The sequence below is a fragment of the Osmia lignaria genome, chromosome 12 (assembly GCF_051020975.1).
Source record: "Osmia lignaria lignaria isolate PbOS001 chromosome 12, iyOsmLign1, whole genome shotgun sequence".
NCBI classification, from domain to species: domain Eukaryota; kingdom Metazoa; phylum Arthropoda; class Insecta; order Hymenoptera; family Megachilidae; genus Osmia; species Osmia lignaria.
In genome coordinates, this window is record NC_135043.1 from 5,875,530 (window position 1) to 5,901,864 (window position 26,335).

Genomic DNA, 26,335 nt, shown 5'->3' on the forward strand with positions numbered 1-26,335 from the left:
TTTCGCAGTGCAATCAGTTTCAGCTTTGCACCTCATCGTCGAAGTTCTTTTCTCGATAGACACAGCAACGATCCCGGAATAATAAAATGGCGAAAGAAGGTGAGAACTATGGAATGAAGAATGGAAAAGGGGATCAATAAAAGAGGAGGGAAAAGATCCATTCTTCGTAGTCGGTTTACGAGTTTCAGGGAAATACCTCTTTTGCTTTTCTATTTTATTAGATCACTGCAAAAGTTTTGATGCGATTTTCAGTTGCAGTTTAATTAGTCCATTGGTAGACAAAAAAATCGAGTAATTATGAAGTCGTTTTTACTCCTTTTTCTTCTATTTTTAATAATCTTTTCTACTTTTACGAAAATAATTATATCGGTAGATTCATATTAAAATTTCTACATTTTTCGTAATGATAATTCAGATAATGGTTGCAATATTTTTTTCGCCGGATTTATGTCTCTTGTATCTTCTCGTTTATCAGTTGGACGTATCCGTTGAAACGTTCCTATGAAAGCTCTTTGAAAGGAATATAAAATGTAATTACGTAATTATCGCGAGGAAAGATGAATCCTTTTTCAAACGTATTTTCAAGTTCTCGAGATACAGCGTGGATAAAATTGGAATGGAAGATCCTCGTTGGTTTTTTATACACTCTTATCATTTCACGATCGTTCCTTCGCGTTTATAACGCTGCAGTTCGTTCGAATAACGCGAAACTTTCAAAGGCTTAGGCCGGTCTTTTCAAAACGTTGCCCATTTTGTTTCGCGAAGCACGCATGGAAATCGATTAACCTGCTACGTTCGTTAAATTGATTAAACGCCAGATTCATTAATCGAAGTACTTGAAGATCTTTTTTGAAAAAAATCCATTCGATGATCGTTGAAACTATTTTGCACAGGTGATGTATAATAAGACGGTTGTTTGACGATTAATCAGTTTGTACTGAAGTAATTAATAAAATTCTTATACAGTTATTTGATATAGAACAAGTACTATTTCAAGATACTTTTATGTCATGAAATTGTATTAGACTTTAAATGTTTCGAGATGTAATAGATTTTTATTTAGTTCCATTTATTGTACATACAAAAAATGATTTTCTATTAGCAAAATAGTGTTGGATTAACCTAGAGATGAGGATGAATGGATTAATCCGAGAAGTGAACAGATGAATAAAATAGCAAAGGGGACAGGTCTTAGCAATGGCTTAGGAAGTCTCGAAACGCGATCCCCTTTACAAAATCCTCGCCGATCCGCATTCTTCCGGGCAGCGCGGAGCACGGCATAGCTGTCACGAATAACAGCTCGTTCGGTATACTTTATAACCCCGCGCGTGTCGACGCTGGTACGTCGTTACCAGCGTCCCCCTTTTCGAACCTGTAATCATCACCTACCATCTATTCGAGCGGCGTCTGTGCGCCGCCCGTTCTAGGAGAGCCTGCGGGCCGAATCCTTCCCCTCGTCGGAAGGGACACCCGCCAGTTTACCACCGAACATCCTGACAATAAATACACCCGCTTCCATGTCTACCCGACCCTATGAAGTTGTTCCTCCACCTTCTGCTCCTCTCTTCATCGCCTGTTCCGCTACGATCTTTCGTTAACGCTCAAGGGTGCAGACGACCCTCGCGAGCGGAAACTTTGCGGGAGGATCAAAAATGCTGGTGCAAAAATTTTTTGTTTATTTTCTTCCTTTACGAATTTTAGAATCAGAGGCTATTTTTGACATTTGAAAAATTTTCGAATTTGAATTCTTAGCGCTGATAGTCCCAAGATAAAAAGGGGTCCCTTCCAAGTGTTCCATTTCGACCGAAAGAGGTATTAATTATGGAAATTTTTGAAATTCGAATTCTTAGCTCTGATAGCCCCAAGCTTCAGATTCCTCGCTATCAGCCAATAAAAGAAACCCGATGAATCTTCTATTTAAAATCCAAGAGTTATCAGCTCGTAATAGGATTAATATCTCATCGTGTTGAAGTTGTTATTTGATTTCTTGGAGGCTGTAAGGTTGAACGCCAGCAGCCAGGTGGTAACGAGCGCGAGGTAAGAAATTTCAACGGCAAAATCCGTCGAACGAGCAATTTACGATAATATCGGTTGGCTCGTTGGTCGCGTCTGATGGAATTTCGGAAAGGGGGATTATCGTCAAGGATCACGCCCGTTGGGCCGCTGATATTGAGTGGAACGCTGCTAATTGCAGGATCGTTTACGTGTTACGCGGTCAGATGTGTTCCGTTTGATAGGCTAAATACCTGCTCGCTGAAACGTCCCGAGGACGACCTATCCTGGATTTCAAGGAATGGCCCCTGTGAATGAACGGTTGTCAGACACGGGCCCTGCTAGATATTCCCTGCTAGAATGGTAACCGATGGTTCGTTGATTGCCGTCATCGATCCGCGCCGTATCTCCTTCGTCGTCCAGCGTGTAATTTCGCCTAACCTGTGCACGTTCGCTCGCGTTCCATCGTCTCTGCTTTTGACAATCGACCTCGTAGTAGCCATTTCTATTCCTCTTTCACCTAGACTTACACCGCTGACCAAACTCTATTTCATCCAAGTTTCAATTTTATTTCAAGATAAATTCAATTTTCCAGCTGTTTTAAATTAAATAATTTGTAACACACCCTTGATATTTGTCAATTTGAAAGAATCGAAAGCAGGTTGTTTCACTCTGAACTAATCGCTAGAGTATTAGGAAACTGGAAGCTAGATCGGTCGCGTTAAGCTCGCAGCGAAGCGCCAAGGATCCGATTACAATTTCACTCACCTTCTCTCCCTCTCACCCTTCGTTTCTCTGTCGGTTTAAATTTACCATCAACTTGCAAATTGTTCCAATTTCGGCGCCACCGTGAAAATGAAAACATCAGGCGCGAGTGTACGCAGAAATTCGGTTTAACATCGTATTCGATAGCTCGAGGATCGGCGGCGTCCGTTAACGAGCCGCCAATTGTTCCTGCTGAAAACGACCAGCGGGTCAAACAAAAAATTTCACGCCTATACAGGGTGAGGTATTCAAAACAGCTTACCAAAATCTCTTATCGCAGTAGAAAATAATTTCAGTCGATTTTCAAAAAATTATTAGACTTTTACCTTCGTAGGAAAACAAAAATGATTTATTTTACAAGATGCCAGCCGCCAAATTTTATAAAAATAATTTATTCATATCTCAAACGTTTCGAGGCTCCAGTTAAACGGGACACACTGTATTGCGCCAGTAAATACAGGTATTCCAGAGAACAAACCATGAAAAAAAAAAAAAAAAAGAAAAAAATGGAAAGAGGATGATGAGGAGGGAGTAACTGTTCACGTCGGCGTTTCATTTTTCCCGCCAGCCAGAATTTACATCTCCAGCAGAAGCATTTAATCAGCTGGTGCCCACGGCGAAATGGAATTTAGTGGTGCTTTAAAAGGGTGCTCAAGCAAGGCGGTGGGGAATCGCGGGGGGGAATGGTTGAATGAGGAGAAGAGGCTATGCCCGTTGAACGTTGGCGCGGTGATATTCGAGGGCAACGGTAGCCAATGCCACTCAGCAGCTTTGTTGAATTTCACGCCATTTGAGTAAATGGGCGAGCTGATCAAACAGCGCTGATATTTTGTAGACCTATCCCCGCGCCGGTACACCGAGACCCGCTGCAACACCCAATGGCGATGCCATCAATGCAAGCAGCAACAGCATCAACGACACAATGTAGACCTTGTTGACGTTCGCGTTTTCCCTCTGGCTCCTCTTCTGTTGTACACACCGTGTATCGGCTAGCCCTCTTTTTCCCTCTCGTTCGCTTTGTCCCTGGCTGCTCGGTGCTCCAGTTCAACACCGACCACTCTGCTGGCAGTTTGCTCGTACCAGTCATAATTACTGCTAGATCGTCTCGTGACCGACCTACAATCAACGGATCGTCGACAAATAACGGGGATAACGTTTTCGCGGCCATACACTGTCCTCGTATCATCGCCATTTCCTAGAACAGAATCGTTGGAAAAGCTCTACGGTATTCTGCAATTTTTCATCAATGATCATTAGAAAGATTCGCAATTTTGATTAATGAAATGTAAGAATTTTTGAGTTCCAAGAAATTCTTCGGTTATGGATAAAGATTTATCTTAGGTACCTCCTTTCTTCGATTCTGAATTGTTCGTTCTCTTTCGAGTCGTTATTACAACAAACAACGGGGAGAGCGTGACGCTGATCGAAGACCGATCCACGATCGAGCCGATGATTAATATTCGTAGCGTGAGCGAGATTATCGTTTCGTGTTGCGGAACAATATTACATTATGTATGATTTAGCTGATTCAATATCTGGAAGACTTATAGCGACTACAACATCAAAGGGTACCTACTAATACTGATTATGCAATTACTTTCTGCATTTGATTGTAATTTATTAATTTTACAAATACTTATCATACGTCTGTTACTAACTTTCGAACAGCGGACCATGGAGAGAGTCGTAATTTTAATTATTGATATTGATACGACTATTTTTAATATTGTGATATCACATTATAATTTTATTTAACGGTCCAAATTCGTAAAGCATTCTTGATGATATTTTCGAAACTTCCAAGAGAACGCATTGAATGTTTATTACGCGATAAATGCAATTTCAGTTGATCACTGTACCGCTTTTTACAGCGACGGTAGCATCAGCTCCCGTGACACGTTATACGCTACAGCGTGATTTAAATAATGACAATAATGTTGAATAATTACGATGCATAATTGCCAGTATTGTTCAGCTGATAATATAATGGAGGCGGGGAATCGTGCTCGATGTTGTATGCCTCGAATCATTCCCGTTGCCGCCCCAACCGGGGTCGTTATATTGTATCGGTTTTCATAAATATCGTCCTGTCGCTCGTTATCGTGACGCTCTAAGGACGCTCGTATCCGATGGATAATTCCGTGAATCGATTAATTCGTTGCTGCAGTATTTGTCGTTTAAAGAATCGTTCTTCTTTCTCGCAGCATTTCGACGACAGGGTGTCTCAAAAATAGGTACACGTAATGAAAAATTTAAATTGAAAATTCTTCACCGCAAATTTGCAATTTGCCTATTCGAAAGATCAGTCTGACATGTAGAGTGTTCCGGTTAAACTCTGATTCATTGTCTAGAACAGGTCTACGAACTTGGAAAGTTTCAGCGAAAACAAATATTCTAACGTGTAGGAAGCTTCAGGATATCAAGATCTATCAGTCTGTAGAAGCTCATTTCAATATCTCTGAAATACTTGTCGAGCTTTCCACGTAAGATGGATTTCCCATCCTTAGTCTGTTAACCGAGTCATTTTTCAAGCAGGAAGTTATTTCCATCTCGCATGAAGAGTTAATTTATCTTACGTTGCTACGATATATTTTCTTCTCAATTAAATTGTACTCGAACAATAGAGGGCAAGATTCTTTCAGGGATAATTAATTGCGTTAGTAAAATACTGCAATTAATTGAAAAAATAAAGAAGAGAATACTAATTATCAGTTATTACGATTCTCTTTATTTAATGTTAATAATACGATAGGAATTAAATCGTTAATTGATAACCATCGAAGGATTTAATCACGATTATGACGTTAATCTCGGGAAGAACGTAAAACTATGGTGTTTCGTAATAATCTGGAGATTCCAGCTGATCAAATTAGTTCCATAAATCATGCCACTATTACGGTAGTCGAGCTGATTTCATTGAATCCTAATTACGGAATCAATTAATTTTCGCAATAATTTCATCAGCGCGTGGAAACGCGTGCCAACCATAGAACCGATGGAAACGTGCCGTTTCGTTCGTCGAAACACCCTTTTCAGAAAATTACGAAAGAACGAAGACATTTGTATTCTGATCGTCGAACACGCTTGCACCCATTCGTGTCCAATTATCTTGTTATTGTCGTTCGACCCAAAGAAACCTATGCGCCGTAATATTACAGGTTTTATTGGCCTGTTCCGTTCGAACAGGGTGTTGAAAGAACAGGATTCGAGGATTCATAAATTTTTCGATACTATTTCCAATAGTAGCAATACAGGTAATTTGACAATTTAGAAATATAATTAGTAATTTCTTTGATATTCAATTTATTTTGAACTAATGCATCGGGTACTATGAAAATTAATTAATATAGTCATTTATTTTATTTTTCAATTTATTATTCATTAGAAATAAATAAACCAGACTAATTACCAATAGTACTGATAATAATAGACTCTCTTTATATTGTCACCTGAGCGATTTGACCTATATACAAATTTTCAAGCGTACTAGTAAATACTAGTGTTCTACTCGGCGGCAATATAACGAGAATCTTAAGAAATTGATTAGCTCATTAAAAAAACACATAGAATCTGTGAACTACTTAGAAAACAGATAGTGCATTAATTTCACATTCCCGCTTACGTTCACCTTTGTCAGCAGCCGCAACTATACCTGCCTCAGAAGGTTCCTCGAGCTAATGAGACGTCAGAGTCGTTAGAAAACAGCAATCTAGCTCGATGAATATTATGGAAGGTGGGAACGGTTTCGATTCTAACTGTTTCTTTGTCATAAATCAGGCAATGCTCTGGAGCATAGTTGCCTCGTTTCGGTCGGTCCAATAACGAACTGTACATCGTAAGGTAGCCAATAACAATTCGTCAAAGGGGCCGAGGGGTAACACGAATAGTTCCCTTATCTAACCAACGAATAGAACCCTCTCTGAACGACACACTTAAGATTCCTTAATTAAATGGTCTGATGGTTACACGTTTACTAATAGGCCGGATAACCGAGGAAAATCGATGGTCACGTTGATAATTATCGTCGAAATCTGATGTTTCCATGGGATTTAAGAACTGTCGTAATATTTTATTAGAATCGTTATTGATCTTCAGATCATTGAAGGATACAGGCCCTAATTTAAAATTAGAGATTAAAATTTAATTTACTGTCTTATTTAAAATTTCTTCTATTCAATTTTTACTTTTTATTAGTTATTTCGTTATAGAAAATTTTAAGGGTTGGCCGTATGTAGGTAGGTAAATGTTCGTGTACTTAAACGATAAGCTTGAATCGATTCCCTATACGAATAATGCGAAATCGTGAATCACTAAATCGCACGACACTCGGACTCATTAGAAAGGATAATAGCTGCCAGGTTCGAGCAGTTGGGGCATGAATTATGGAATCATTGATGCGATTACGCTTCCCAGCTATTAACTGAGCACGATATATCTCCGTGCCACGAAGTCGGGAAACGTGCCTTCGAGAGAAATCTTTAGATGAAGCATCGAGAAAGTGATATCGATATCGAGAGCACGGACATACTCTAGATTTTGTCAGGGGCCGCACAGGAACGTTGACGTTTCGGATCGTTCTGTTCAGTTATAATCGAAACGCGTGTTTGGTAGAAATCTTACCAAATTAATTTATTAATTTTCTTAATGAAATTGTATTTGATTATGATATTTGAATTGCCATTCGAAAGAAAATTAATTTAGCAATGAAAGGTTTGCAAATTCAAGCTTCGGTTTCTTATTTTATTTATAATATATAATTACTCTGTCGTTTTAATAGAAACTTGGTATTAAATCGTTGTAGTAATAAAGTAAATACGCTTTAAAGTATTTCAATTCTCCTCCATCAGCTTTAATTCAGGAATTTTAATGCCCTCAACCTTCCATCGTCTTCGCTGCAAATTCTGAATATCTTACTTCTCGCATAATTAAATTTATAGCTTAAGTACATTCTATCTTATTTATACATGATACAAAAATCATTGTTATAAATATATTTATACACAGAATACTCGAAGACTTACCAAGCAAGTTTCCATTAAAAATTCAAGTTGAAGATAGCTTAGCACTTGGAATCCACTTTGACGATTATTCTTAATGATATAAATGTAAGTTTTCACACTGTGAAACTGTATCATTATAACTTCCTATCCAATTATTTATATTGAAAGTAAACATTTGTGTCGGTAATTAACTGGAGGACGCAGTTGAAAATGTAATTTTCTTTTTACGGAGCTGAGCATTTAGAATTTTTAATATTTTTTGTAAAGATATAAATGACACTTCATACTGAAGTAGTATCATTATTATCCATTCCTATCGGTATCGAAGAGAAGGATTTCCGCGATAAGAAGTAACTGGACGGTCCAGTTAAAAAACGCCATGCTCGAGCTTGCTCTCATGGCTGTTCTTCGAAATCGTTAGCGCACCCTATCGGTTTATCAGTTCCTCGCGATAGCTTTAAACAGGTTTAAGGGGCGAGGAACAGGTTGATTAGCATATTACCACCTGTCTGTTCGTTGTGTCTCGCTCCGGGGAGGCTTTATTGGCGTTGCAAAATTGCGAGGAACGCGACCGTTCATGGTTATCTCGTACGATAAAGGGGAATCGTCGTTTATCTCGTTCAAGAAGCTGCGTAAAATTTATTAGCCTCGCGATGCAACTAGGAGGAAGGCTCGATAACGTCGAAAGTCTTGGGATCGTTGGGAAATAATCAACCGGTGAAGATCTCCAACTCGTGTTTATCCCTTGACGCCGATCCAAAGATTTATTCTCGGTTAATTAATAACAGTATATTCAGATAAAAATAATAATCAAAAATATTTAAGGGATGTTTGTAATTAGAATTAATAATATAAAATACAAAATTAATGGCTGAAGTGTTTAGAAATGATATTGTTTTAAAAAGTAAAAATTACTCGGATTTCATAGACCTCAATTTACTGTATAATTATCCACTTCTAATTATCCTGTTCGGTCTAACGATTCGAAATTCTGTCACGAAAACTCAATTCCGCACGATCCGCACGAGCCATGTATCAGCTTGTTCCAATCGGATTCGCGGATCGGGGAACGTATCAAAGGGGGTCTTAGACATCTCAGCGATTCCAAGATTGCGTGGTATGACTCGTGTACGCAAGCATAATCGTCGACGATACGACCGATGAATATTCATGCGTGTTCACGTAGAGATCGAGAAATCAGACATAATTTCTCCTTTAGCCGAACGTCAACCTATCTATTCAATCGAGCAGCGTTCGATACTTTCGAGATTCCTTAATTAAACGATCTGACAGCTACATTACTAAGATCCCTGCTTATCGAAAGGCTCGATCACTGCTATTCCACAGAAAGGATCCGCCTTTTTTTTTAACTCTCTTTCTCTCCGCTTCCTCTTTCGACGAGCAGAAGCAAGCGATTTCTGTCGCAGGATCATTGGAATCCTGTTTGAAATCCTTTCGCGACTGTCTTAAGAGCGGCTGACTCCTTTGATGGTCACTCATGGGCGGATCTTTAGAACTCGCGATACTCGTCGAATGATGTGCGAACGAAGAAGAATTGGACGTTAACTGGTTTCCATTTCGTTGCTGTGATACAGGTGAATCCTTTTGGGTGGTTTCAGGCGGGCATGTTGTTAATTAGAGAACGAGTTAACCCTTTTCGGAGGTAAATTTAGAATGGCGAACTGACGGGGATCGTGTATTTCAGTAGGGAAGAAGATAGTTAAATAATTTTATTTTTTGCTTCGGATTTTGTATTTTTATAGCTCTTATCCCATCCTGCGAACAGCGTTTTTCACTTCGCTTCATCGATTACCAGAAATTAATTCTTCTTTCCAACGACCGTCCAATTGGATTATCGATCGCGACGTTTAACTTTTTTGACCGTGTCACACGCGACAGTGTAGAAACGGCGACACGAAATAGAGAGGCAATTGTCACGGTAATGCGAACATCGGGGGAGAATTTTATTTCGACGCCGATCGACCTGGTACCATTCCAAATCGCAGAGCGTGCCGCTCGAACAGGGGCGTCCCGTCGGTTCGCTTTTCACTTTGCTGTTATCCGAAACAATGCCAACGACCAGTGGAAGGGTACAAAAAAAAAATGAAATCGTTTGTCTATGTGTCGGTCAATATCCTGGACATTGTTACAGATAGACGAATCCATTGTTTCGACATTTTTCATCGCATATTTTAATTGTTGCTCGAGGATCGGTTTGTGGTTTCACCAGGTGGCAATAGCTTCCTGTTTCAACGATCCGGTCAGGTTTGATGGAATGACAGGTTCTCGTTCTATTCTGATAAATCGAAGTTAAATGATCGTTCAGATTTTACATTATTTTTTCTGTAGATGGTAATAGAGAAATTTTGGGGAGATTAGGGATCATTTCGGGATTATTCAGAGAAGTTTAGCTGGATATCTAGGTTGATTCCTCTTGCAAGCGAGTTTGAAATAGGATTAGTAGATACTGCAGAAAGTTGCAAATCTCTGGAGTATAAGATAATTAGGAAGGATAATTTAAGAGCATAATTTGGGGTAAATGAAAACATTTAAATAAAGAAATTTCTACTTTAAAATGTGGTATCTGAATTTAAAAATAATGTATTATCGATGGAAAGGAAAGGTAGCTGAGGATAAAGAACCGTTTTAGAATGGAAACTGTTTCAGTGATAGAGTTACGAGCGGATTCGAGTGTGTTCCTCCCGAGTTTCTCCAACGACACTGACTTACAGCGGGGCGTGTGTAAAACATCATATCGGAATCGGCCACTTCGCTGATTCCTGCGGAAATCGCGAAATCTTTCCGCTATTAAATCGAAGCACGTTTCTTATCACGCGACTATATTCACCGACGCTTCGGCAACGCATCTGCCGAGCAAGCTAGTTTCGCACGAAAACAGTTCCTGCGACACCATTTTCGAACTCCATTCTTCTGGTTTCGCTTCCGTGATCCTGCTATCTTTTCGAACTACGCGAATATCTTCTGCGAAAGCTCGGAAAGGCGTAAATAATAAAATTCTCTCCTAAGATGAAATAAATCTAGCTACTGCATTCCATAATCGTTCAAATTCGAAAAAAATAAAGAATAAAACTGGTAATTTTATTTTAAATAATCGGTGTTGAAGGTTATTTATTTTTAAATTGAAAAAGTAATTAAATGAAGAATGGAAAATATATTTTTATAATTTTAATTTAGTTTTAATTGAAAATTTATTTTTAAAATGATCAAAGTTATTTCAATTATTGAAGTATTTTTTATTGTTATCATATTTTTCCATCACTTTTCAAATACACAGAAGCGTGGGAAAGTATTCAAATTTAAAATAGTAATTTACGAAGGCGTAATTAATTTCTACAGCTATGATAAAATATTTCTTCTTCTTATAGTAGCACAAATTCCAATTCTCTGTTCAATATTCTCCACTCGATACTAGAAATAATCGCGTCACTTAAATTATAACCACCCCTTGAAGGAGTTTCCAATGAAGCTTGAAATTACTCTAAAGAGAATCGTACGCGATCTTCCATTTTCTCCGATCAGACGTCTAAATTTTCCTCGATACAAAGATCCGTCCTATCAAAGGAAGGAAACGTCTGTACCTATCGACGTTCTCTCCCTGTCGTTCTTTTGAAATTTTCCCTCGTTTTCTCATAATTCATGACAAAACGAATTGGTCGTTTCGCGTGGGGTCCCATTCGTATTCAATAATTCCGCTCCGGCTAGCAAAGTGATTAAAACTACCGGCAACCAACGATCTCGAGCACGTCGACCATGTAATTACCGCTCGGCTATAAATCATTTCGCTCGCGTCAGCGCCGTTTCACTCGTTAAACACACAAACCGTGCCCCTTAAAATGCTGCGGCTCGAAAGAAACGAATTCCCCCTGTATACCAATAATCACACGCAATCTTGCGCCCGCAATTCGCTCACGAACGGGCTCGTTGGCCCTTCTCTTTTTCCCTTCAAATGCCCTACGGCAACGGGTCTGTAACACCTTTTCACGTGGCCGTAAACGTAACGACCAGTCCGCCTTTGTAAACTTTCAAACGATTCAATCGGTACTGAATCTGGAAATGCTTTAACCTTTGGAAAATTTCGTCAAATTCCATACCCTTAATAAAACTCGTAATTCGATCATTTTGATCGGGTCATAAAATTTAAAAAAAATTGTAAACTTTTCGAAAAGAAGAATTCCTAGAAGAATTCATATAAAATGAAATCATCCAAAAATTACAATTGATATTTTACCCTTCAGCTAAAAGAAAGATGAGTAATCTACACACGATATAATAACTGGAAGAAACATGGTATAATAAAAAAGGGAGCAAGTCTCGTAATTTTTTTTTATTAAGGCAAGTCTCGTAATAATGTCGGGTCTGGAACGTTTTAACACGCGATTCCGTTCTGAAAACCGGTCTAAACGAGGCCGCATGTAAACATAATTGTCGGATGATTGGGGGGCTAGCGCGAGGTGTTTTAGGGTGGTCGTATAGCCGGTCGTTTAGAATTTCGAGGATCTTTCTCCCTCTTAACAAGGGTTGCACACCGGTGTGTATCTTTATGCGGTCGAGCGATGCACCACCGGCGAATAAAATTTGATGTTGAGAAAAAATATGCACGCCCACTTGTTCGTCTTCTTCTGTACCGGTTACTACCCCCTTGTAAAGACTCGCCGTCATCCCTGGCGGCGTTCGATCCACGGTCCTCGATAAAATAACAGAATAATCCTCTGGTATATCGTCGGAACGCTGTAGCAACGTCCCGTGGTACATTCAATTCTACGGAATCTCGTATCATCTGATATACGCTTAATCCCCGGGAGTGGAACAGCGACGAGGAACTGGATATCACTCGTCGGGAGAATCGTGGAATCGTAGAGGAACAAGACGGGTTACGAGAGATCGGATAGCTCCAATAACCTTACCTTGCCAGCTTCCACCGTCTAATGAGCCGAAAAGTTCATCGAGACGTGGTAAGGGCTGCGTCTCCGTAGCCGATAAAAAGGATCAGCCCACTTGTTTCGGATTAGCTGAGGCTCGTGGCCTAGCGACAGCAACGATTTCACCTTTCTTCCCTCGTTAATCCTTGATCGGTCACTCCCTCTTACGGTTTCAATGATACACATTGGATTCGAGTTTGATTTTTGGATTTCGACCGTTTTGATGGTGATCGAGTAGGACAAGTATTTAATTGAATATTATTTAATTGTACATAACTCAAATCTATCACTAATCCAGCTTTAACCATCACAGAATGAATTAGCTTTTTTATAAGTCTAACAAATTATAAATTAATTTAGGTTGGTCTTGGGTTAGGTTTTTTATGCAAGTAACAGTCACTAATTATATACCGTACAGTATAAATGGTGATTGATGCGAATCATTAATAAAATTTGAAATATAGTTCAAAAGAATCTAATGATAGCTGGTTTTACATTAAATTATAGTTTTCAAGAATTATTTGGCTGTTATTGTGAATTTGAATGGACCATGTTGAGAGGGTAGGTTTTATATTACAAAAACAGCAGTATATGCATATTATATTATACCATAGAAGTATTAGATTTGATGTTACGTGGGAGGGTAAAAAGTAGTCGGAACAAATAATGTATTCTAGTAAAGGGAAGAAAGAATCATGATAAAATAAAAATTGGATCATTTAAATATTTCACTCGCGAATGACACTTCGATCGTGTGGAAAATTTGTTTAAACATCTTGATAATTCAAGCATCGTGATTAAAATCACAGGTTAATGACTGTTTTTTTAAATAATTCTATCCGGTCGAGCACGCTCGGAGATAGCTGATAAAACAAAACCGGATCGTTCGTACGCCAGAGTTAACGTAATGTTTATTCTCCTGAAAATATTCATGAAAATTCCTGGTATAATGGTATGTAAAAAAGACGGACGAGGAAAAAATATATAGGGATGATTATATTGTAATATGGCATTACCGAGTTTCATGTTTCTTCGTTATCCTTCATACCATGTATAAACATTGTTCAATGCGCTCCTATAACTCGTTTGCATTTTGTTTATCCATCGGCTGTCAAATAGACATTTGCGCTTGAATGTGTTTGCTATAAAATAAAACAAGCATACAAAATATCGAATCCAGTGTAAAAATATGTCAAATTTCACATTGAAATTTAATTGCACTGTGATTATTTTCATGACGATGATATGTCTGACCTATCTCTCTGATAGCGGACCATGGAGAGAGTTGCAATTTTAACTTAATTTTGTATTTTACATTATATAAAACTGTATCGTTCAAAATTTATAAGTTTAATATAAGTTTCTATAAGTTTGGGGTCCAGATGAACCCAGACTGGTTCAAGGATTAATTTTGAAATAGATAACACTTATCACCTTCGCGAACTAATTAAGTTAGGTTCCCAGTAAATGATCCATCAAATGTCATTTGATTCTACGGAACTCCTATTATCTGATATGCATTTAATCCTCTGGCTAGAACAGGGCCACTGATTCCCTCGAATTGTCAGAAAAGCTGAAGAGAGACAGGGAAGAAAGTGGAAGGGCAAGTGTCGGGGTGCAGTAACGACATGACGGGGAAGCAGATGTAGAGGAGGAAAGGTAGAAATTAGTAACCAAGGTGGAGGGCGAAATAGAAGGGCGAGTATCAGGGAAATAGGGATAGATAGGTGAAAGAGAGATGGAGGGTCGTCCAATAACACTCGCCCTCGTATTTCCTTCCATCCAGGAGTCGAAGGTAACTCAGATCGGTGAAACGGAATCTCAATCCAGTGCGGATGGAGAGCTTGCTAGCTGATATTTGCACCGACGATATTCACCAAGATTGTTTAACTATAGGGGGGAGTAGAATGACTGCTACGTATGCAGCCAGGTAAAGCCGTGATATTTGAAATCAAGCTGGCTCGGTTCTTAACTGGATTTATTCGAACGTCGCGAGCCGACACGTATCCCATTGGAATCCTTGCAATCCTGACTCGACACGGTGACACGTTACGTTTAGTTTTGCGGAAAACGGGATCCTTGTTTGCTCGTTCCGGGAAGTTATATTAAAAGCCGTATTGACCTAACCCACTGCCTACATCAGAATTGAGATGGCTCTTTGAAATAATGCAACAACTTCCTCAAGTCGAAGTTTCTATTAAGACTTATCAATTATTGGAGGTAAAAAATAAACATATAACATTTTTGAAATCTTTTAATCATGTTAACCCTTAATTTCTACGCTGGAAGGGCTTGTAATTTTTGTTGAATTAGAGAAATTTTTCAAATAGCGAACAAGATTGATTAATATTAACAGGAACATTCGTCTTCGATCGGTTCAAGGGAAGTACGAAATGTCGGATCACGTCTTCTCCAGTGTCACAGACACGAAACGTAAATCGTCGATCAGACGCTAAGCATCTTCAGATTACGGCAATTGAAGCGAACTGGTGCGTGTCACTTGAATTCCCATCGTTCTAGCATAGTGTTAATACCTCTGTCTACAATGTAGACTCTACGTAGCCTGGATCAGTCTAAGCGCATTAGGTGCACACCGTGAAACCTACCCTCTATAAGAGTATTCAAACCAATCAACCGGTCAGATCCATGCTGTATTTCCTCTTCGATCGTTGGATTAGTTTGTTTCGATTCATTGTATGACAGCTAGAAACGTCCTATGAATTCGATGAAATATCCCCATGGGGAGATTGACGGGGACGTAGAGAATTGATTACATGATATTTCTCTGATGTCAAAAAATATGAAAGCGTGTATTAAAATAGTACAATGCTGAGCAAGCTAGACTTTTCTAGGTAAAAGAGGGTCACTAGTATTTAGTATTCATTAGTACCTACTAATTTAGTTTGGGCAAATTTTCGGCGGACCGGCAAGAATTTGGGGTTTAATTATTGGCGTAATTAGGTAGGAGTCTGAACTCCTAAAAAAGTGAATTAGCCCTCTCATTCCAATATTCCAGATTTTCAAAATTCAAAAACTAAAATTTTTTAATTTTTAAAGTTTTAAAATTTCGAAATTTTTAAGAGACCCCTGATTCACCTTAAACTAAAATCTTAATTACCCTAATGGACCTAATTAATTAAAATTCGCTATAAGAGAGTCCATCGTTGTCATATCGGTGAACTTCCAGTAAAAGTACAAATCCTAGTCAATTGTAAATTATAAATGATGCCAATAATGATTACCCACCCTCAATTTATCTTCTTGTCAAAGAAAACGAGGGATTTTCCGATCAGCTTAATATTCATTAGGATGGGAGGTTCGTTTTAAAATGACTTCGAAACACTCGCCAGATGCTACAATATAGACAGACAATGACAAGTTTCCGATCACTTTCGCAGCTTTTCATTTCCTGGCTGTCTAGTCGATTCACGGCATCGATCTTCCCGAGTCGTTGAACGTTCATCGAGCAGGGTAACGCGTTGTCGTAAACATTTTGATGGACACAGGAGCAATTGCTTTCGACGTGGAAACAACATTTTCATCCATACGAATAAATATGGGTAATCAGGACGCGACGGTATTCCCAGTTTACAACAATGGGAGATCATGCGTGGAGAATGTATCCTCGCCTTCTTATACGACCAGTTTTGAAGGACCGTACGTCGTTCTAGCTCCTGCTGAGGTCCGTGAGACTTCACAATAGGGACAATGACATGCATTCTCATAAACCCTGACGACGAGACTGCAGGGCACCGTGGCCCGTTTCCCGAAACTTATTCCACGAACACGGAAGAAAGGAACCTTTCGACCTTTTCCCAACGATCTTTCGAACGTTTTCTTCTTTTTCCTTTTCTTCCCTTCTTACGAACTCGCTATTTTGATTATTGTACGCGAATGAAAGGGGACACTGTTGGAGCTTTCAAATCGATTTCCCACTTGGTGTTCCTAGTTTTTTGTTTCTCAAATGGTACACTGGTGACCCCATATTGATTTTTCAAAGGTGAGAGGTACTTCGAGATTGAACGGGAAAACAAACACCTGGACAGAAGAAGTACATGTAATTAAGCTAATAGAGTTTGCGTCGTTAATTGAGTTCTCAGGAACTGCAGAACGTATACTATCTTTTTATATTACATTCTTTTTTCAAGAAGGTTCATTTTGATTACCTGACTGCAGGTGGCCCTCTCCGTGACGAATAACCGTACACAAAGATTAACGATCACAAAAAGTGATAAGTTAATCATACATTTTTTAACTCGTTTTGTCAATCCTCTGCTCCTGTTGCAATAGTTTCTAAAATAATATTGCAATATTAAATTTTGTTAGAAATAAAAATTCATATTTCTTGATATAGCAATATTTCAGCCCTCAACTGAAAATGACAATTTCCTGTCAGCAGGCTTTAAGATCGATCGATGCTTATCATTACCCTTTAAGTGTGGAATCAGTAGTACATTTATAATAATATCAGTTCGAAGATAGCCTGTATCATTTCATATAATCCAATTTAATTACGCGACGAGACGGACCGAGAAGAAACGTCGGCGAGTGTCTCGAGGTGGTCCACTTTCTTGATGCACTCAACTTTTATTGCAACGATTTTGAAGAGTCCTTTTGCTCGTGGAACGGGTCGCGAACGGCAGGAAAAAGAGCAGAACCAGGCGTTCTGCATTGCTACAGGACAAGAAAGTCCTGTCTGGTGGCCGTAGCTCGAACAACGAACGCTCGATTCGCGGCTACGCGCGTATATATCATCGTGGAACGCCTGTCCCGGTATCATCCTGGCCCTCTTAATTCCCTATGTATGTATTCAATTATATTTGAATAATTGGCCACCCGACAAGTCGCGGATTAAGCAAACGAACGTTTTATGCGGCGCTCGCATCAGTTGGAGAACGTGATTCTCGAATTCATTCAAGAAACTACCGAGCTACGACAGAGTATGGTTGAAAGTTTTATGCTAAACACCTTTTCACGTGGAATTCATTTTAATCTTCGATGATATTTTAATGTTTTCCCGTTGGTTGACTTCGTACCTTTATTACAATTGAAAGGTGATGAAAGATGAGTTTTGTAAACACGAATGTTAAGGCACAATCGTGGTAAAATTAAGGCATAATTGTAATGCAAATGGGATTCGCGTGTGTCATATTCAGACTATTAGTTATCACAGGGCAAGGGTTAATGAAGTCACGTATTCAGGTATCATAATGGTAGGGGAGATATTCATCTTCAGCCTGCATTCACGTTCTAACTCTTTGCAATTTAAAATCAAGTGTGATTAAAATTATTTTTTATATGAGCTGCGAGACTTGATAACACTCTGCAATAGAAAATTCTTATTTTAACATAATCTCTCATTTCTAATAAATACGGTGCAATATTTTATAAGACTTGTTATTTTCGCATAGTTTGAATTTCGAACAGTCGATAAAAGATAAAGGATCGTGGGATGTTTGAAAATAGAAAACGTGAATTTTTTATTCATAAAAGAGTTAACATTTTCCTATTTCACGAGCCGCTTTTATTGCATCGGCTACGATAGAATCTCGAAGGTGTCCATAGAATGTCAATAGTCATGATATCAATATCTCTTGAGGGTGTAGAGTAGGCGCTGGCTCATAAGCTCCGACAAGCAAATCTCGTGAGAGCACCTGCTGGGTGGGTTGACACTGCAAGCAAGGATGGTTCTACGCTCACGTTAGATCGTTCCTCTTTATAATCTTCGAACCTTCTCGCCGCGGTACTTGCGGCGAATTGTGCCCGCCTTTATTCACGGGAGAGAAAACACTTACCACCAGCTGCTTGGTAGTGCTTTTCTTTTCCATAGAAATAAACCTTCGCGAAAAGTCTGAATTTCAAACGAATTCTTATCAAGCCAATTCTAATTTTTCATCTATCTTTTAAAATTCAGTTTTTTATTTGAAAAATCAACTTTTACAAAATATGAGGATACTTAATATTTTAATGACTGCACTTTTGATAAAATTGATAATTTTTGCTGATAAAAATTATATTTGAAATTTAGGGTACAGTTCAAAATGACTAATTTTTAAATTACAATTTGCATCTAATAGAGTAGATAAAAATAAGGTATAGAAATTGAATATAAAATCACTAGGGCGATTCAAGTGTTAATCAATTCGTAAGATAAGAATAAAGGATAATGAGATTGCGAATGTTGACCGAGTGCACCAAGGAGGATATTCACTCTGGTCGTTACGGATGTGTACACACGCCAAGAAGGATACCGTGATCTTCACTCAGGTCGATCCACTCAGTAGAAGGAAGTGTATGCATTCTCATAAGCAGCGACAAGCAAATCTCGGCGTATTCGTCGAGAAGGTTGGAAGCCGAACGTGTGGCTCTTTTACGCAAAACGTACGTGCCTAGGATCCTCGAGCTGTTGGACAGAAGGGTACGACTAGCATCCGGTGTATCCAGTGATCATGATATTTCGCGACTCTGACACGTGTAATCCGAACGACGATTTATTTATACATATTTCGTTCGCCCGGCTGGATCGCTTGGTTTCTTTCCTTCTCTAGCGAATATAGTCTATGAATAAAAACGAGACGTCTCTTGGACGTGTATCACGGTTTCGGTGCAATTTCTCACGATGACAGGGAGTTTCGAAATTTCCTACTTTTTAGTAGAAAATTGTGGAAAACGAAAATGAACATGCTAGTTTAGTAGTACAACCACAATTGTCCTATTTTTGTTTTTATATTTCTTAATACAGTAGACTCCCGTTATTAGAGTTTCAATAACTAAAGGCTGCATCGAAAATACTCTTGCTGTATTGTCACACCTATAGTCTTATCGTAACAATATAACGAGAGTTTGTCGTATGGGGTCAGTTGACCATTCTGATTATCTACCTACTTATAAAAATGAAATAAATTTTTCCAGTACTGTATTATCAACTTTTTCCTTATCACAGTATACTTCGATCGAGTAACAAATGCATCATTAACGCTCAAAGCCCTATTAATTAGTTTTCAGTTAATTATCGCCGGCGTTGAAAAGTCCATCAATAGTCTTCTGATAGGATGTTAAGTGAATTATTTTTTGAGCGAAAGAGAACTCTTTCCTCTTTTTAAATAAAGAACAGTGAATTAAAATGAAAGCGTGACGATGCAATTAAAAATCTTTCCTGGTACGAGTGTAAAAATTCTTCGGTGCGAAGTGAAATTCATCAACTGGGCTTTGAAGGAGATCTTTGGTTCGTAAACATTGAACGGTTCGTAGAAACGTACAAGTAACCTTACTAAGGTTAGAATACAAACTGAAATTGAAGAAGAAAAAGAAGGAAACAATGTTTAACAAGGCACTTGGCTAACAATATTAACGATCAATCTCTTCGCAAGAAAATTTCTCCAATCTGTATCGTTTATTTCAAACCATATTGAAATGTAATTTATTTCTAAAATTCTCTCAATAGTTTAACAATTCCAATATTGGTAGTTATAAAAACAGATGTTCCTCTATCTGTTTCAAGTCTTCACTGTTCTTCGTCAAAATATTCCAATATCGTAAAAACGATTGTGTTATTTAAAACAAGGTCAATTCCGTTTAGAATCAGCGATCAGAACTAGTCCGTTTGTGTTTAGATTACATAGCCGTTTTTACCATCGCACTGTCAACATCAGTTTCAAAGTATTCGGAGGTTCGGGAAATATTAAAAGCGTTTATAAATACAGCTGATGAAATGCAAATTTCCCGACTTTACGGCTCGCCAAGAATCTCCGGGCAGATTTCGTAGACGTGGCAGGAAGTTCGCGAAACAACGGACTCGTGTTTCACGCTCGAAAGCGTTGCGCCAGAGAAAACTTTCGAGTTTAGTGGAAATACACGGCTTGAATAAGATGAAACAATGGTTCGTCCGATTTGTTCGGCAACGACACCTTTCCAGAAGCTTGTTCGATCGATCCTAACGCGATCACACGTTCAAATAAATATTTTTTACCCCTCTCCGAAGGGTTCTTTATCGTCGTATACAACGCGGGGCGTTGTAATTCGTTGTTTCGTCACGTTACGAGGCACCATTTCGGTGGTACGCTATAAAATAGAACATTTCATGGCATAACGTGGTCACCGATGCGTCTACAAAAAAAATATATAAAAATATATGTACGTATGCGAGTGTGTTCATACGTGTTGATACGCGGACATTTCCCCGGCGCTGTCATCACGAACGTCCCTGTAAATTGAACACATGTTTTGCATTAGCGGTGCCATTTTCCGGCGAAAAATCTACATTTCCAAAACCTCGATACATTACCGCGCCGAATATCCGACGAATTACCACCTCGTGAAACGCCGAAGGGACTTTGTGTTATCCGAACCGCGAACTTTGACAAATTATTCGTAGCGGTAATGTCTTCTCTTTTGAAAGAAAATATTTTCATACCCCAAAGTTTTGTATAATCAACGTTGGCTAGGTGTAAAATTTGCATAATGAAACGCATAAATATCTAGGGTTTAATTACGATATCGATGATACGTCACAAAAATTAAATCCATTTCATTATCGCACCACAGGAAAGTTTTAACGTTCGATACAATATCTGCATAATTATATTGATTGTATTATCAGAAACAAATCTAGTAATTTTCGTGTACTTTATGTACGTGTTAATTATATTCATGGCTATATTAATCAATATATTTTCAGTACGGAATACAGGCGATATGTTGTTAATACTGTGTAAAGATATTTATTGATTGACACTCATTGTATCTCTGTCATCGACTACCTGTTAATTGAATTTATTTACAAATAGAATAATTTGCTTTATGTGATACAGTGTTAATATTACAATATTTGCAGAAAGGTATCGGCAACCCTATTGTCGTAAGGTTGTTTATCACAATTGCGTTCAATATTTGCTAGAGAGACTAAAATCCTGAGAATGTTATATAGGATATTAGTCCATAAATTAGAATTTTGGTTATGGGATTTATATCTGCTAAATTATAAATCATCTGAATCCTCTAAATCAGAAGAATTTAGAATCAGAAAAATTTTCTCCACCTCCAGATTCAAATCATAGGGATCCTTCGCACTTTATCATATTTATCCTTAAAAAAAAATCTATTCAAACATCATCATCCTCGTTTAAAATAAACCATCCCTTAGAGAAACGATGATCCACAGCAAAGTACCGAGTTACAAGTAGCAACCGAAAAAAATCGCGGCATGCAGTTTCATCCCCCTGTGCAATCGTTCGGGCGTGACGGGGGTGTTCGACGGGGGTGAGAGAAGAGTACATGCATCCTCATAAGCCGCGACAAGGAAATCTCGTGGCTGGAGGTGGTCGGGCTGGCCGCGGGCCCATCGCTCTCTCTCTGCGTACATTTTCGTCCGTCTCTCGCTCGCTCGTGGCCGCTCGGTACGCTTCGGCCTTTTCCGGGCGCGCTCCGTCTGCGAGGCGGCGCGCGCCTCGTGTCTCACCGAGCGCGTCTCTCAGTGATTACCGTGCAGTCCTTGCGACACGACCTCTGCCTTCCTGTGCTGCTGTTGGTGACACCGGGGGTTGCTTGACCGCCCGCGCGCGCTCTGCGACGGCGAACGACATCCGCGTTTCCTATTCCGTTATCTCCCCGTCGAATGAAACCTGTGATCGAGGTGTCGCTGAAAAAAGTGCAGTGTACTCGGTGACACACGGGATTTATATAAGATACATCCGTTTCGATTCGTTGAAATTATACCTTGGCAACACCTGTCGAAAGATCCGGTAGCGCTGTCTCGAGAGACAATGGATCGGTCGCGTGGCGAACCGCGATGGACAATGAGAACGAGAACGGAGCAGGCTTGACGGGCCTGCACGCGTGTCGCTGCCGGACCGCAAGACTATGCGGTAACACGCGCGCGAGTTTCGATCCTCCGAACTTTTCAACAAGTTGTAACGATCAACGCCGGTTAACCCCCGTGGCTAAGGGTGAACGAGCCAGTGTGTTAGTGTTTCTATGTGCGTGGCCGCGGATACCGAGGCATTCGAGGAACGCGTCGAAGCGTTTTACTCGAGGGACCTCGAGTGAATTGTTTCGCAGTGGGAGAAGTTCTCGGTGACTTTCGACACGACACGACGCACCGGCTTAACGAGCTGTTAATTGTATCGAGATCGTTGCTCCCGATCGACACACACTCTCGTGGAAATGATGTGATTGTGAACGATGGATCGTTTATCTGGAAAATTCTTGGGAAAAGGAAACGACTTGTAGAATAGGTAAGCGAATAGTTTTGCGTCTAAGGGTTAGGTTATGTTCGGTTAGGTTACTGAGAAGGGATTAGCGTTTTTGCCGCCTTCGAAGAGGGAATATCCTTTTTCTACCGGGATTCTTACGCCTAATCCTTCGTGATGCGGACGTCTCACGCGACGTGGCGTTTTCCGTTTCTCTGATCGATGGAAATTCAATCCCCCCCCGTGCCCATCGGCTGGATTATAGGGCGCCGTTTTTAATGGCCACTCATTTGCGCGCCGATGCGATTACCTATGTCGATTTATAATAATAACATTCTGGGTAATGAAACAAGGCGAGGTCTGCTGCGAGGACATCGTACACTGCTGTTTGCATCATTAATAATAAATAGAATTTATTCGACAGAAATTATTAGATTTTCTTTAATTAAATAGGACGGAAATTTGAGAGTGGAGTATGGATTAAAATTATTTTCACTCCAGTTTCAACGTATGTACCTACATTTAAAAATTAATTATTTTTGAAGTGTTCAGTATTTTATTTCACAGAGTTTATTAAAAATATTTTCTCTTTAAATATTTATGTTATTTAGTAACTTGTTTAGCGCAAAAATTCAATGCTTTCACAACCTTTAATTTTCGGTCACCTCAGACGAATACGCAGTAGATGTTCTGTGTACAAATTCTCCTATGTTCGCATTTCTCAATGTCCTTGTTTACATCGGACCCGTTCCGAATCCTTGAGCTTCTCATTCAAGCAACTAACTCCAATTTGGTACACGACGTACCTGGTACAAGACTTTCAATATTTCACTACGATACGCACAGTTCACTGTAGCTGAACGCAAAATTCATACGCAAATTACCAGTTGAAACCCGTTGATTACGACTAAAGAAACCCGTTGCACTGTCGGCCGTCTGCGGTTAGGAATCCACTTAAAACTTGTGCTCTCGGAGCGAATGCCCGCAGTAGTCGATGTCAGCTAGTACAAAGACAGGGGCCTGGAGCGTTGCTCGTCGCCAAATTTTCACGGTGAACCGTCATACATGCATACGTACACGTGTGGTCGAATCGTGCCAGGGCGATCGGATTTTCTAGGAAGTTCGTTAACAGGATCGGAAAACTTTAATTACAGAATTATTCGGGGGTCAATGGAATAGGTGATCGAAAAAAGAGACTCGTCAATCGATCGTGAGGATTTTTATTAAAACGTTGACTTTCATTTAATTCGTGATACCTTCGGTTAATTTACAGAAGGCGGCCCCAATTTTAAATAAATTTTGTACTTCATATTATTGTACACTGTTCCTCTGAAAATTATTTGCGCCTTCTTGTTATTAATTTTACACCAACTAATATTTTTAATAAATAATAATTAGTAAATAATAGTAAGTGCAATATATTGACTGAATGGGGTAGCCGGGTACCGTGGACATTGAACAAGGTGGATAATTTCGACTGTTGACGTAAGGGTTAATGGATCGAAGGGTGGGTTAAGGAGCTCGTTCACGCAATAAGGTGTCGATCGATCGGAAACAATTGACGCGAATAATAAGAACAATCGTGTTCTGTTCCATTCACGATGCTGGCGAATCGAATGAGGAAGAACTTAGTTATAAGAATTTACGTCGCTCCTTCTGACATCGTTTCCGTTTCTCTGTCGTTCTTATTCATTTTTACAGCAGTTGCGTCCGATGGAGGCGTAAAAGATACTCACGACCCAGTTTAAAGGAGTCGAGCAGCAGACGATGTAATTATGATTTAGCATGGCTATGCTCGTTTCTCTTCCTCTTCTTCTTCTTCTTCTTCTTCTTGTTCTGTAGTGAAGTTAAGAATGGAGATGTCTTTTCGCTGGTGCGAGCACCATCCGAGTCTCGTTATTTTTGATCAGAATGAGTACTCTTGTTATTAATATTGCAGCAATTAGGGGCCACTCTTGCTCTTACAAATATTTTATTCTATTTGACGGAAATTTCATTGAATCGCAGATGTTTAATATAAATTTTTTCGGGATAGGTTTAAACGAGGGGCTCGATTATAAGCCACTTGGAAGATTAATTACTCCCGAAAGCTTCGGAAGCGAGAGAACCGTTTCACGTTATTTACTCCCGTACAGAATCCTAAGGGGTCGTGTTGTTCTTTAATCCTTGTTAAAATTAATTTCGGAGAACTAATTATTCATCGTGACGACTATGATTCCACCGATGTTTCTCAGCTTTATTAATAAAAAGTTTGCTAATCTATTAGCATAATACATTACCTATCCACGATGCCTTCAACATAGAATTCTTTATAAATTTTTTCAAAAAACCAAATTGAATTTGTCGGACATCTACAAGATAATACAGATCGTTAATTTATTCGTTGTAAAGACGAGCTCTAGCAGTGGTGAATTTAACGAGTTTAATTGAATCAGTGAAAAAAAGTCGAGACAATGATAGAAGCTGCTCGCTAAATTGCAGCTTCTTGCGATAGAAGCATTGTGCTCGAGCGTGGTAGTAAATAATCGGTCTCCAAAGAGAGGAGCGTTTCTAGCCAATGTAGCTGGCACATTTAAATTACTCTCAAGGAAGCTTTCGGGCCAATGAAACTGTTTAGAAGCTCGTGTAAGGAACGAGGGGTCTCGTTCTGACGGTTTCGTTTTCTAAGAGTTCCCTCCTAATTAATCCCTTAATTGTTTTAAGATCAATTAAGGAAGAAGATTTCATTCATCCACAATCAACATTTTATAAAAATTAAAATTCTAAAAAACGATCTGCAATTTGGCAAATTGAGTATCTCTGTTTTCGATGAAAAGAACGCTCTTTGGAAGATTTGCGGTGTCGTATGTCTTATTGTTAGTTTGAAGAAGGATTCACACGTAATGCGATGGAATAAGTATTACGATCCCAGGAACCGTTATAGTTACGCTTAAGGAGGCTAAATTAGACGCTGGTCGCTGGTTAACCAGCAATTTTCTTGAAAGAGGTCCGCGGTTGGGAAAACAATTTCGACCGTTCGCGGTCACGAAATAACAAGGAATCGTTTCTCTCGAAAGACACCGACGTGGCGTTTGTCGGTGCGCAACCCTACCTGGACCATCGTCCCTTGAATACCCAGTGATTTCCTACCTGATGGTCGAGTCGATTAGAAACTGTATCTTTTCTCACGTTTATTCGTTTCTAATTCACTGCCATGGATCGCAGCAATCAATTTATCAGAAGTTTTCTTTGGTACCAAAGATTTTTCCACCCTCCGCTAATAAAGATTGCAACGACCCTCTACTTCCCTAAACTGTTTTCAGAAGTTTCTTCAAAAATCGGAAGTTATTCTTTTCAATTTTTTACATAGAGAAAAAGTTGCGAGGAGAAAAAACGAGCGTAGCGGTGTTACGACTTTTCCTTTGGAAGACAGTTATTGCAGAGATAGGAAATGGTACTTAAAGAAGTATTC

General features: G+C 39.3%; 1 protein-coding gene across 5 annotated transcripts in view; it reads left to right on the forward strand.

Moving 5' to 3' along the window:
- Positions 1 to 26,335, forward strand: part of LOC117603119 (nephrin) — a 278,717-nt gene that overhangs the window by 53,510 nt on the left and 198,872 nt on the right. For 4 of the 5 annotated variants that reach the window (XM_034321925.2, XM_034321928.2, XM_034321927.2 and 1 more), the window contains exon 1: positions 22,167 to 22,929. The exons of the other annotated variant lie outside the window; for it this stretch is intronic. The gene's annotated coding sequence lies outside the window, so the exon portion shown is untranslated. Of the gene's footprint in view, positions 1 to 22,166; positions 22,930 to 26,335 lie in introns of those variants that run through there. 5 annotated transcript variants of the gene reach the window in all.